The sequence below is a fragment of the Micropterus dolomieu genome, linkage group LG12 (assembly GCF_021292245.1).
Source record: "Micropterus dolomieu isolate WLL.071019.BEF.003 ecotype Adirondacks linkage group LG12, ASM2129224v1, whole genome shotgun sequence".
Lineage (NCBI taxonomy): Eukaryota > Metazoa > Chordata > Actinopteri > Centrarchiformes > Centrarchidae > Micropterus > Micropterus dolomieu.
Window position 1 is genome coordinate 4,155,586 of NC_060161.1, and position 10,687 is coordinate 4,166,272.

The 10,687-nt window shown below is 40.3% G+C and overlaps 1 long non-coding RNA gene across 1 annotated transcript in view; it reads left to right on the top strand.

The window, feature by feature from the left end:
- Positions 1-9,982: 9,982 nt before the first annotated feature.
- Positions 9,983-10,687, top strand: part of LOC123980108 — a 4,811-nt gene continuing 4,106 nt past the window's right edge. Inside the window, exon 1 of the long non-coding RNA XR_006827381.1 lies at positions 9,983-10,079. This is a non-coding gene — a long non-coding RNA (uncharacterized LOC123980108). The remainder of the gene's footprint in view (positions 10,080-10,687) is intronic.

Here is a 10,687-nt window from a genome sequence, read left to right on the forward strand (position 1 = left end):
GAGGTGACCCGTTTCAATGTTTAATTGAACTTTAATTTCCCAAGGTGATGGTTTCATCTCGCTGGAAGAGGACAGGCTGTTGACTATTTTTTTTTTTTTTAACCTTTTGTGTTTGCTGAACCTATTTTTGGACCCCGAAGAAGATCACATCACAACAATCTCGTACCTCTGGAGGGAAGATACAGATACCACCGTTCTTCACAAGAGAAGGATAACACGGCGACAGCGCAGTGCCCCGTTATCATCAGGATCCAAGCCTATGAGGACCCTGCCAGACATAAACGGACTGGTTTGCCGTGGGAAATAATGGACCATTGTGTCCTCTTTATTGCTGTGTGCTTCCCTTCTTAGCAGGCTTCATTTTTGTGTTGGTACAACAATGTTGGACCTTTTTTTTTTGTTTGTTTGTTTTTGTTTTTTTACTTATGTCGTCCCTGCCAAATAACTGAGCTTTATCTGCTCCAATTTCTGCCTTTTCTGCATACATTTATGGTGGGAATGTGGCAGGTGATGATTCAAAATTTAAAGATATAATGCAATAATATAAAATGTATTCTCTTCTCCAGTAGATCAACTTGTCTCATTTATAAACACCTGGACTTTAATTGTGTTTTTCAGTTTCCTGTTTATGGTCAAAACTTTATGCAGATTCAAAATCTGTCCCACATATCTGACACAATAATTATTAGTCGTAATCTAAAACAATCCACCTGCTTTATGCTCCGCCGTGCATTAGCTCACGTTATTGCTGTGCTGACATGGCAGTTTCCCCCTCAGACCGTTTCACAGACACAAAGCCCCGTTTTGAACTGTACTGGATGAGATGTGCGCTGTTCTTAATCAGAGGTGGAAAACCAAGTGAAACACTTCTGATCAGGCAGAAATCTCCCAGCGAATCAAGACAAAATGTTTATCTCAGCACCTCCAATAAAGTGCAGCTCATAGGCGCTTTAGAAGGAAGCATCCTGCAGCAGAGAGACACCACACTGCAGTCTTAAAAAGTCTAAATAACTGGAGAATGCAGGAAATACTAACATGCACATTTAACCCAAAGCAACCTGTTCTTTTTTGACTAATTTTCACCGGGTATGACAATTATGTGAATAAAATGCTACGGATCTCAAACCAGTTTCACACCTATCTGGAAGATTTTGGACTACATATAGATAGATTTAGTTTGATTTTCCTTCTATCTGCTGTACTCGGGTTTCTCTTGCAAAAGCAATATTGATCTCACTGAGATGATATGATTTATATAAATGAGGGAATATCCTGTGGAGGAAAGGTGTTCATCCCTCCAATAGAGTTCATGTTGCTTTTTCTTTTTGTCACCCATCTGTATAAGTGTAATTTTACCTATAAAGAATGATTTAAAAAACACCTGCATACAGCCAAATATTTTGTTTGCTAGTTTAAAAGTTTAAACACTTTAGAAAAGCAGGATGGTCTCTCTACACATTTTCACATTTTTAAAACTTATCTACAATTTGGAAAAAAAAGGTGGACGCTAATATTTGCTGACATATTGAAAATAAAATTTCATTACAATCATTTTTACAATTGTACAACCAAAGTTTTATTGATATTCACCTTTTTATAACAAAACAACTGATATTTCAAGTATGCAAGTAAAGATTTATTTATATAGTGGTTTTCAAAACAAAAGTTACACAATAAAATGATTAAATATCAAATATAACAAACATTAGCATAAGACAGAGGTTTGTGGACACATTTTAGAGGATTCATACTTTTTGTTTAAATATGGTAGCAATATTAATATCACATTTTTTTTATATATCAAATTTTACTGTCTCTTATTGGGGGGGGGGGGACTTTTCCAAATATACTTTTATAGCGCCTACAGGCTCCACCTCCTGAGCCACAGCCGCCCCACTTAAAAAACACAAAGTACACATTATATTTTCAACATTTGTGAAAAATGGGAAGACAGAAAGGAAAACGAGGGGAGAGAGAAGAAAAAGAACAAAAATGGGGAAAAGAAGAACAAAGAGCGGAAAAGAAGCGAGCAATGTTTTTGTTCCACGCTGCCCTTTCCACTCTGGAACACCACTGGTGCCACGTTCAACCGCTGAAGCTGCTAGCCAATCGCCTTTCCTCGTTTGCCCTGTCACCCCGCATCAGCGGGGTCAAAGGGCACTGTGCCTTCCAATTAATGAGCCAGCGAGCGCCTCGGTCCCCCTCTCCACTCCCCAAACTCCCACAATTCAGTGGGAGACAGAAATGAAGCACATAGCGTTTTCAGCAGCACCTCTCCCTGAGCGTCCCGCAAACTGTTTCATTTCAACTTTGTTGATCCTCCAGCTTACTGCGGTTTGGATTAGAATTTGTTTTCATTTTATAAAACCGATCACAAATAAGCACGGATGCAAATTGCGAGTTCCCCTTTTCCCCTGGTGGTAACTGTTCACCCTTGTAATCAGATCATGCCTGCTGAAGGGTCAGGAACAAAGACATGCAAATTCTAATTAAATGTGCAGCGTTGGGAACAGGCCCCGTTTGATCGCCGAGCCCTTTCATGCCCCCTAATCACTCCTGACAGCCCCTTCCAACAGATTCTGCGACAAACTTCTCGATTCAACTGAGGGGGATTTTTGAACTTTGCTTGCTCCTGCAGCCTTGGCTCTGAGTCTGTCAAACAATCCAAATCAATGACCCAATTGACCAGTGGTCCCCTTGTTGATAACCTCAATGAGCTCTATGTTGCCATTCATTGTGTCAGAGGGCTAAATGCCGATAGCATTTTATGGTAATTAAACACTCCTTTTGGTTCTTAGCTTTGAATACAAACACTGGAAGGGGGGCAGCACTGGGGCGGGATGCAGGTGCAGGGAAAGAACGAAGGGTTGAACCGGAGGGGGTGGGGGGGGGCCAGAGAGAAAGATTCAACCGCGGTACTTTCCCACCAACATGGCCCGGCGCCACCGGCACACTCATTAGGTCATTACAATAAGGAAGGGGGCATTTTTTTGTTTTATTAAAAATCTCATTAATCCCACAACAAAAGACACGTACTGACCTCATTGGTGGCCCTGTTATCTGAATATGCCTTTATATAATGGAGCGTCTAATTGCAACTCGGCGCCTAGCGGCTTTCCCTCCATCAGACTGGGCAGTATTTGGTGTGTGAGGAGTGAAAGGGGAGCTAAAGAGAATTGGCCTCTCGGGGAAACCGACTCAGACATAAATTACTGCCGCTGGAGGCCTGAGCCAACAGCTGGGACACTCCCAGGTTACAATTCCCGTACTTTTTAAAAGTTTTTCTGGCTACTTTTTTTTAATTTATTTTTTTTTACTTCTGTAGGCAAGGGAAGTTTTATTTGTATAGCGCATTTTAACAACAAGGCAATTGAAAGTGCTTTATATAAAACCTAAAAGCAACATGAGAATATAAAAAGACATTTAAATACATATTAATCAAAAGCCTGTAAACCCTCAAAAGACCAATGAAGTTGGGGATCTCACAAGATTTTCAGGCATAATTTTAATCAAAGCATGATTTTAAAGTCTCAACTCTAAAACTAACCACCCCACAGTGTCTTTAAGACACTCAGTAGTTCCATTAGTGTCGACAGAAGCTGCCCCGTTATTCTACTGAACGTCTCAGATGGTCTTTTATTCCAAAAGCAATTAGATTTTTTTTAACAAATATTTTGAATTTTGAGTTTCCAGCAAAACGGTTTCCAGCTGGTCCTATTTGTAGCAACCTGTCAGCTCTAATTAGGTTTCAGAAGGCTTTCAATGGCTGTATTGTTATTTTTATTTCTTGTCTCCTGTGTGCACGTACTGTTGTCTTTTCTGTTTGCGTTAAATGTTTGATGTGATCTGGTGGCGAAAGTTTCCACATTGGGGATTAATAAATCTTTCTAATCTGTATATAAGCAAAGTTATGCTTTGTTAACATGCTGATGCAGGTGTAACCGTTCAACGTCTCAAAGTATTGGACAAATTAAAGTCAGAGGATCACTATAGTACAAAGTACAATTCATCCATTAAATTTCAAGGCAGTTCAATAGCTGTAGATAAATTTTGTGTTTTAATTACATTTGCTAAAAAAACCAACTAGTGTCCAGTTGTTTCAGGAAAATGCTGAGCCTTTCTAAAAAGTGAGCTATATACTATTTGGGCTTATAGGGCTGAGGAAAGTCAAAGTTTTGAGAAACATTTTACATAACAAACGCATGTATCCATGATATAGCAGATTTCTGCACCTGCTTACAAAGATAAATTTCTGCCTTTTGCATGCAAAAAGTAGACAAAGTATTTTCTATTCTAAAAGTAGAGAGATCTTTTCATGTGTTGGTGTGAAGGGCCATGATGGAACCATCAACCAAGAACCCTGAACGTAAATGTAAAATTTAACCTTTACATTGTTTCCTGCCTGCCTCGGCGACTACATGTCAATCACTGTCAATTCAATTAATCCTCTGCGTGTTTGTGCTGGAGGAAGGCGAAGGAAGGAAGTGTGTATCACACTGGGAAAACAGGGAAGGAGATGCTCACATGAATGAGCCGCTGATCAGAGTGTATTACTCATGCAAAACCCTTCTTTTCATGACAAAAGCCACAGTAAAGTGCTGCACGTATGGAGGACTGATCGTGTCCTGTTTTCTCAAGCGAGCGAGAGGTCACATGGAAAGGTATTTGGTAGAATAACTGAACAGGAAGTTGGCTATCGGATTGCTTATTTGTTTAATTATATAATAGATTACGTGAAACTGTTAAGATAAAAAAACAACAGGAAATTCATCATCATCGGGTCATCATTCAAATGTGATGTTTAGGTTTCTGTCATCTCTGCATCACTCACATGGTTTGTTTTCTGCATGACGGCGGCCTAGATGTAGTGATGATGTTTGCAGAGCATCACAAATTTTCCAGCAATCACAGCTGGCACCAACATCAAAGTGTCTTTAGGACAGATGTTCTCCTTTTGGCCATATAATTTATACTTAAATCTTAAATACAGCTGTCCTCACCTGGAAAAAAGGCTGGATAGGTCAAGTATGCAGAAGCTTATTATGACCCATATTTACGTTTATTGTTAGGCCATGACCTCTCATGGCCATATGATGGTAGCAAATAAGAAGCGACACGTAAGGAGGTGGTTGGGATAGATGGGTGGGTCAAACCCAGGACTTTCACACTGGAGCCTGAGGTAAGAGTCCCATTTAAAAGAAACTTGACTTATTTAAAGTTTTAAGTTGCGTTACATAGGTGATTTTACGTTGCGTGAGTAAAGTCACGTTACTGACGTGATGTACTTTATTTTAACCCAAACCAAGACATTTATCTAAACATAACAAAGTAGTTTTATTGCCTAAACCTAACTATACTACCAACAATTTCACAAAGGTAACCACGTCATTACGCAACGTATACAGTGCCCACAGAAGATTAAACCCTGTCAAAATCCTTTTAGCACATTACACCCTGGAAATTAAAATAAATTAAATCCTACTTTTCCCAGCTGTATTTACACACTCTGTGAAATACCTGGTTTGGATTAGTGATCAGCCCCTTGGAGTAGCCAGTACGAACTTGCTCAGGTGCAACACCCTCACCATCCAGACCACACACCATGCCTATTGGCTCCCACCTGACAACAACTGAAGGGGTTTTGATTACGGGATAAAGTTGTGGAAAGGCACAAGTTAGCAGGAGGATGCAAAAAGATTCCCCCTGAGTACCATTCAGAGCATTATTAAGAAGTGGAAAGCGTATAGCACCAACACCTTGCCTAGATTGGGCTGTCCCTCTAAAGTGGATGTTGATCAGGAAAACTACAAAGAGGCCAATGACAACTTTGAAGGAAGTCTGTGTGGCTGAGATTGGTCGGTCTTTGCATGTGGCAACAATCTCACAAGCTTTACACAGATCTGGCTTGAATGGCAGGGTTGCGAGAAAGAAGCCTCTTCTGAAAAAGGGGCCACACTAAGTCTCGTTTGCGGGCCATTGCTGTAAAGTTGAAGATGTGCATGTGATCCGCCTTTCAGCACGACAATGACCCTAAACACACCACCAAAAAAACGATGCAGTGGCTTAAGGATATGAAGGTGAATGTCATGATGTGGCCAATTCAGAGGCCTGACTTGAAGAGAGCAGTCAGTCGCCCCTCACCACAAAAAGGGACTGAAGTTGATTCAGCAATTCTGCAAGGAACAATGGGCAAATATTCCCCAATCTTGGTGCGCACATCTAATAGAGACCTATCCAAACAGACTGATGGCTGTAGTTAAAGCAAAAGGTGGTTGTTATTGTTACTTTTTTTTTTTTTTTTTCAATCTCTTTAATTGTCCCCGTAGGAAAATTAGTATGCAGAACAATCAAATAGGCATTACATCATACGACCCAGAGATAACATCAAACATACCCTGCACCTTACTACCGATTAAATTAGGCAGACCAGACCAGCTGAGCAACCTGCCTATTTGGCTATATATTTGCATTACCTGTTTAAAACTACTTGCTTGAGGCACAAATGAAGATTTTGATCAATTTTTGGTAAATAGGAGGCAATATCGTCGCCCAGATGGCAACAGTTCAACTGAAGGGGCAAGGGGGTGCGCCTCTTGTCTCCAACAATGGTTTTTGCCTTGTTTATTATTCTTTCCCTATAGATGGCATATTTGGTAACTTAATCCCCAATAGTTTACTGGCCGTTGTTACCGTTTTTCTCGACTTTTTCTGTGCCTCAGTAGCATTGCCAAACCAGCAAATGATACAAAAGGCCAAAACACTTTAAATAAAAGAACTTTCCAGTCATATTTGTTGTTTTGTAACAATTTAAAATTGACACTCTTGTGGTTTAGCTGTGAGGACGTGTTGGTTAAATAGCTAGCAGCCGCATTTTGAGTCAAAAATCAACATACTCATCAGACTCAACATAGTATCCGCTGTGGTAAACTGCTTTTTCCCTCAGGCTGCGAGACCCCTTAATTCATCAGCCGCTCCCCATAATGAACGTTTTTGCTATTTTATGACTTATTAATCACCATTTACTGTATTTATTTTTTTCCTTTGTATATATTTTCTTGCTTTTAGTAGAACAAAGGGAACTAAAACTTCCATATCACCAACAACCCTGTGTTGTAAAATGACAAATACAATCAACCTTGAATACTGCTGAAATTCTTTTTAGTGTTTCTTTAACTTCTTTTGAGAATAGACGTGTTTTTAAAAAGTAAACAAAAGCCTCCTTATATTGTCAGATGTTGCCTCATAATATAATCATGTTTGGAGGTCTGTGTCTGATCATCCAGCATTACAGTACAGGAGTACAGGAGCTGCTAATGATTTATCATCGTCAGATCCAGCAATTTCTAATGTTAATGAAATATTATCAAACGTACGCTGAAAACTCTTGGGCTCAGGTGCAGCCCCCTGTTTAAATCACCTAAAGCATGATGGGAACTTTGTGGTGCCATATACAGTACAACAGATGGAAACAAGAAAAAGACATGCGAGTACACAAATTCTTTTCTTGTTTGTGTATTTATTTATTGTTATAACTCTGCAACTATACTAAGGCTCAGAATATCCAAACAACATGGATCTCATATCAAAGGAAACCCGACACTCTTCTCTATCAATTCATGTACAGATATTTTCCCTGTTGAAAATCTTTTGACAGAGATAAATATACTCTATATATTTTTCATAAACTCTCATAAAATATGTATAGTGTCACATGCCAAATGATGCCTTACCTGTTCTAAAAATGGGGGGGAAAGGACATACCTAGTTAAGATGTGTTGTGAAATGCCATTTTATTTAAATTTAATAACAGTGTAGGGTTGGACTGGAAACAGATGAGCTGCACTATAAAATAAACAACATACAAACAACTTTTTCCTTTTTACATGATGAAGTGACCACAAATTAGGATAAACATGTGACATTTATATTACAAACAGTAGGCTTAGTTTCAGTGGAAAGCTTCCTTCCAGTGTATTGTCTGTAAATGTTATATAACTTCTAATCTTTGATCAGCTGAACCCTGATGAAGACGCTGTGAAGCCGAGACTATTCTTGTTTTAAGAGCCTGTCAATCAAATAGTGTGGTAGCGGTGGTGCGATCGCTGGCGGGCCCTCTGCAGAGGTTGATGTGGACTGAAACCAAACAGCCTGTGGTGACGGAGTGATGAGCGGAGGAGGAGGGAGAGAGCGAAGGGAGAGATGAAAGAGTGCAGGAGGAGAGATGAGTGATTCAGTCATCCAGAGCTACCAGACATCCCAGAGGACAGGAAACGCCGTGTTGACCCGTAGTCTGCTTCTATTCTCTTGTGTTTTCCTTTTCACCTCCTCCTCCTCCTTTCCTTTTCCTCCTGAACGCCAAATAAAAATATATATATGTATACTTGTTTGTCATGCCCATTTCCATACTTATCAAGGACGTGAATGTTCAGAAAACCCAGACTGCTGCAGAAGAGGTGCAGCTATTCTGTAATCTGCAAACCTGGGCCGAGTTTATGTCATTAGATAAGTGTTAAAGTTGGGATGCTTGCAAATGTTTTAGGCATAATCTGGTGCAAATGACTGTGAAACCGCAAACGCCGCAAAGTCTGCTCCTTGAGACAAGTGCTTCTAAAGAACTGAGATGTAATAATTGAGTTCCCAGACAGCCAAGAGGGAAAATATTTTTTGGATGAACTGTCACTTTTTAACGGACCCATATCGGACCGTAATCAAACACCTCGCACCTGTGACCTCACCTGAGCAGTGAAATCACACTGGACTGACGCATCCTGGAGTACACGCCTACATCACTGCAGCTCAGTTCAACCACTAGTTTTTCAAATGACATGAGCTGTGTGTATATGTTCTGTAAAACATGCACTTGTACGTTATAATATTCATAATATAAAGCGCTTGTAGAAGAAGCAGCCGGTAACTCTTTCGAACTTTGCTGCTTTTTTGGTTTTTATCAGTTTTTTCCGGCTTTCTTGACGAAACCTGCGTTACCTCTGACATAGATACAGTCATTGGGAGATGAAGACGGGTTTTTGGATTAAAGAGCAGCAGACCACGATCCACCCAGATCGCTCAGAGGAGAGGAAAGCGATCCAGGAGAGGAGCCATGCTGGCCCAGCTTGGACTTAATTCTGCTCCTAAAGATCCGGTCTGGACAAAATGGGACTCGTGTCGACCAGATAACGGAATTCAGAGACTGTTGTGCCCACATCGTTACAGAGACCTGCCAGATCCCGGATCAAGCGCTCTGCAGGTGGTTCATGTTCCGAGCTGTCAGCGCAAGACTCCGGCAAGATGAGGAAGGTGGACTCTGTGTTTTACATCGATGACGCTCGGTGCTCAAACGCAGTCAAGATGGACTCTGTTTCCCAAAGTCTAACTGTTAATTGTGAAGATGAAACTTTCATATTATCATCTGGTTGCTGCTGTTTACATTCACCCCAGATGCAAATTCAAAAAATGCACTGTGGGATGTTCAGGCTGGACGTTGTGTCCCTGTATATGAATATGTTGTTGTGATGTTACCATATTTAAAATAGGCCTACACTTAAGTTATATGTTGTGTGTGTGTGTGTGTAGCACGAAGGAACTAGAAAATTTTGTTTCATTTTGCAGCCTTGTGCTGAATAATGACTATTAAACAACCTTGTATAGTATAAAGTTGGCGTATAAGAAATGAATGTCTACTGTTTTGTAAAGACACTATGATGTGAGAATAAATCAAACATTGACAAACATTTAGAAACTTGACAAACAAAGCAAAATGTTTTCCTTAAGATGTAATAAATTACTGTAGGTTTTAAAAAAAGAAGTTTAACAACTTGCAGAGAAAGCAGGCGTGGTAGAATTATGATTGGGAAGTGTAGACTTTATTCTTTAGCTGGCGTTTAACAGCCTGGTATCATCAGAAGGCGTATGAATAACACGCAGATTCCCATTTTACGCCTACTGTCACAGGTAAAATCAGCGTGCGTGGAATATAAATAGCCATAAAAGTCCAACACTAAGGTTGTGGAGGGGGCGTCTGGTCGATAGTGAGTTGGTCCCTGACCCAGGAGCCCGGCGTTCCAAAACAACAGTTTTTGGTTTGTATTTACGTTACGCTACTTAAGTTACCATGATACATCCTTGCTAATGTTAGCTACGTAAGTTACCATGCTACATCCTTGCTAACGTTACGCTACGTAAGTTACCATGCTACATCCTTGCTAACGTTACGCTACGTAAGTTACCATGCTACATCCTTGCTAATGTTAGCTACGTTACGCTACGTAAGTTACCATGCTACATCCTTGCTAACGTTAGCTACATTAACTACGTTACGCTACGGAAGTTACCATGCCACATCCTTGCTAACGTTACGCTATGTAAGTTACCATGCTGCATCCTTGCTAATGTTAGCTACGTTACGCTACGGAAGTTACCATGCTACATCCTTGCTAACGTTAGCTACGCTACGGAAGTTACCATGCTACATCCTTACTAACGTTAGCTGGTTACACGACGTTAGTTACCATGCTACATCCTTGCTAACGTTCATTACGTTACGCTACGTAAGTTACCATGCTACATCCTTGCTAACGTTACGCTACGTAAGTTATCATGCTACATCCTTGCTCACGTTCGCTATGTTAACTACGGAAGTTACCATGCTACATCCTTGCTAACGTTACGCTATGTAAGTTACCATGCT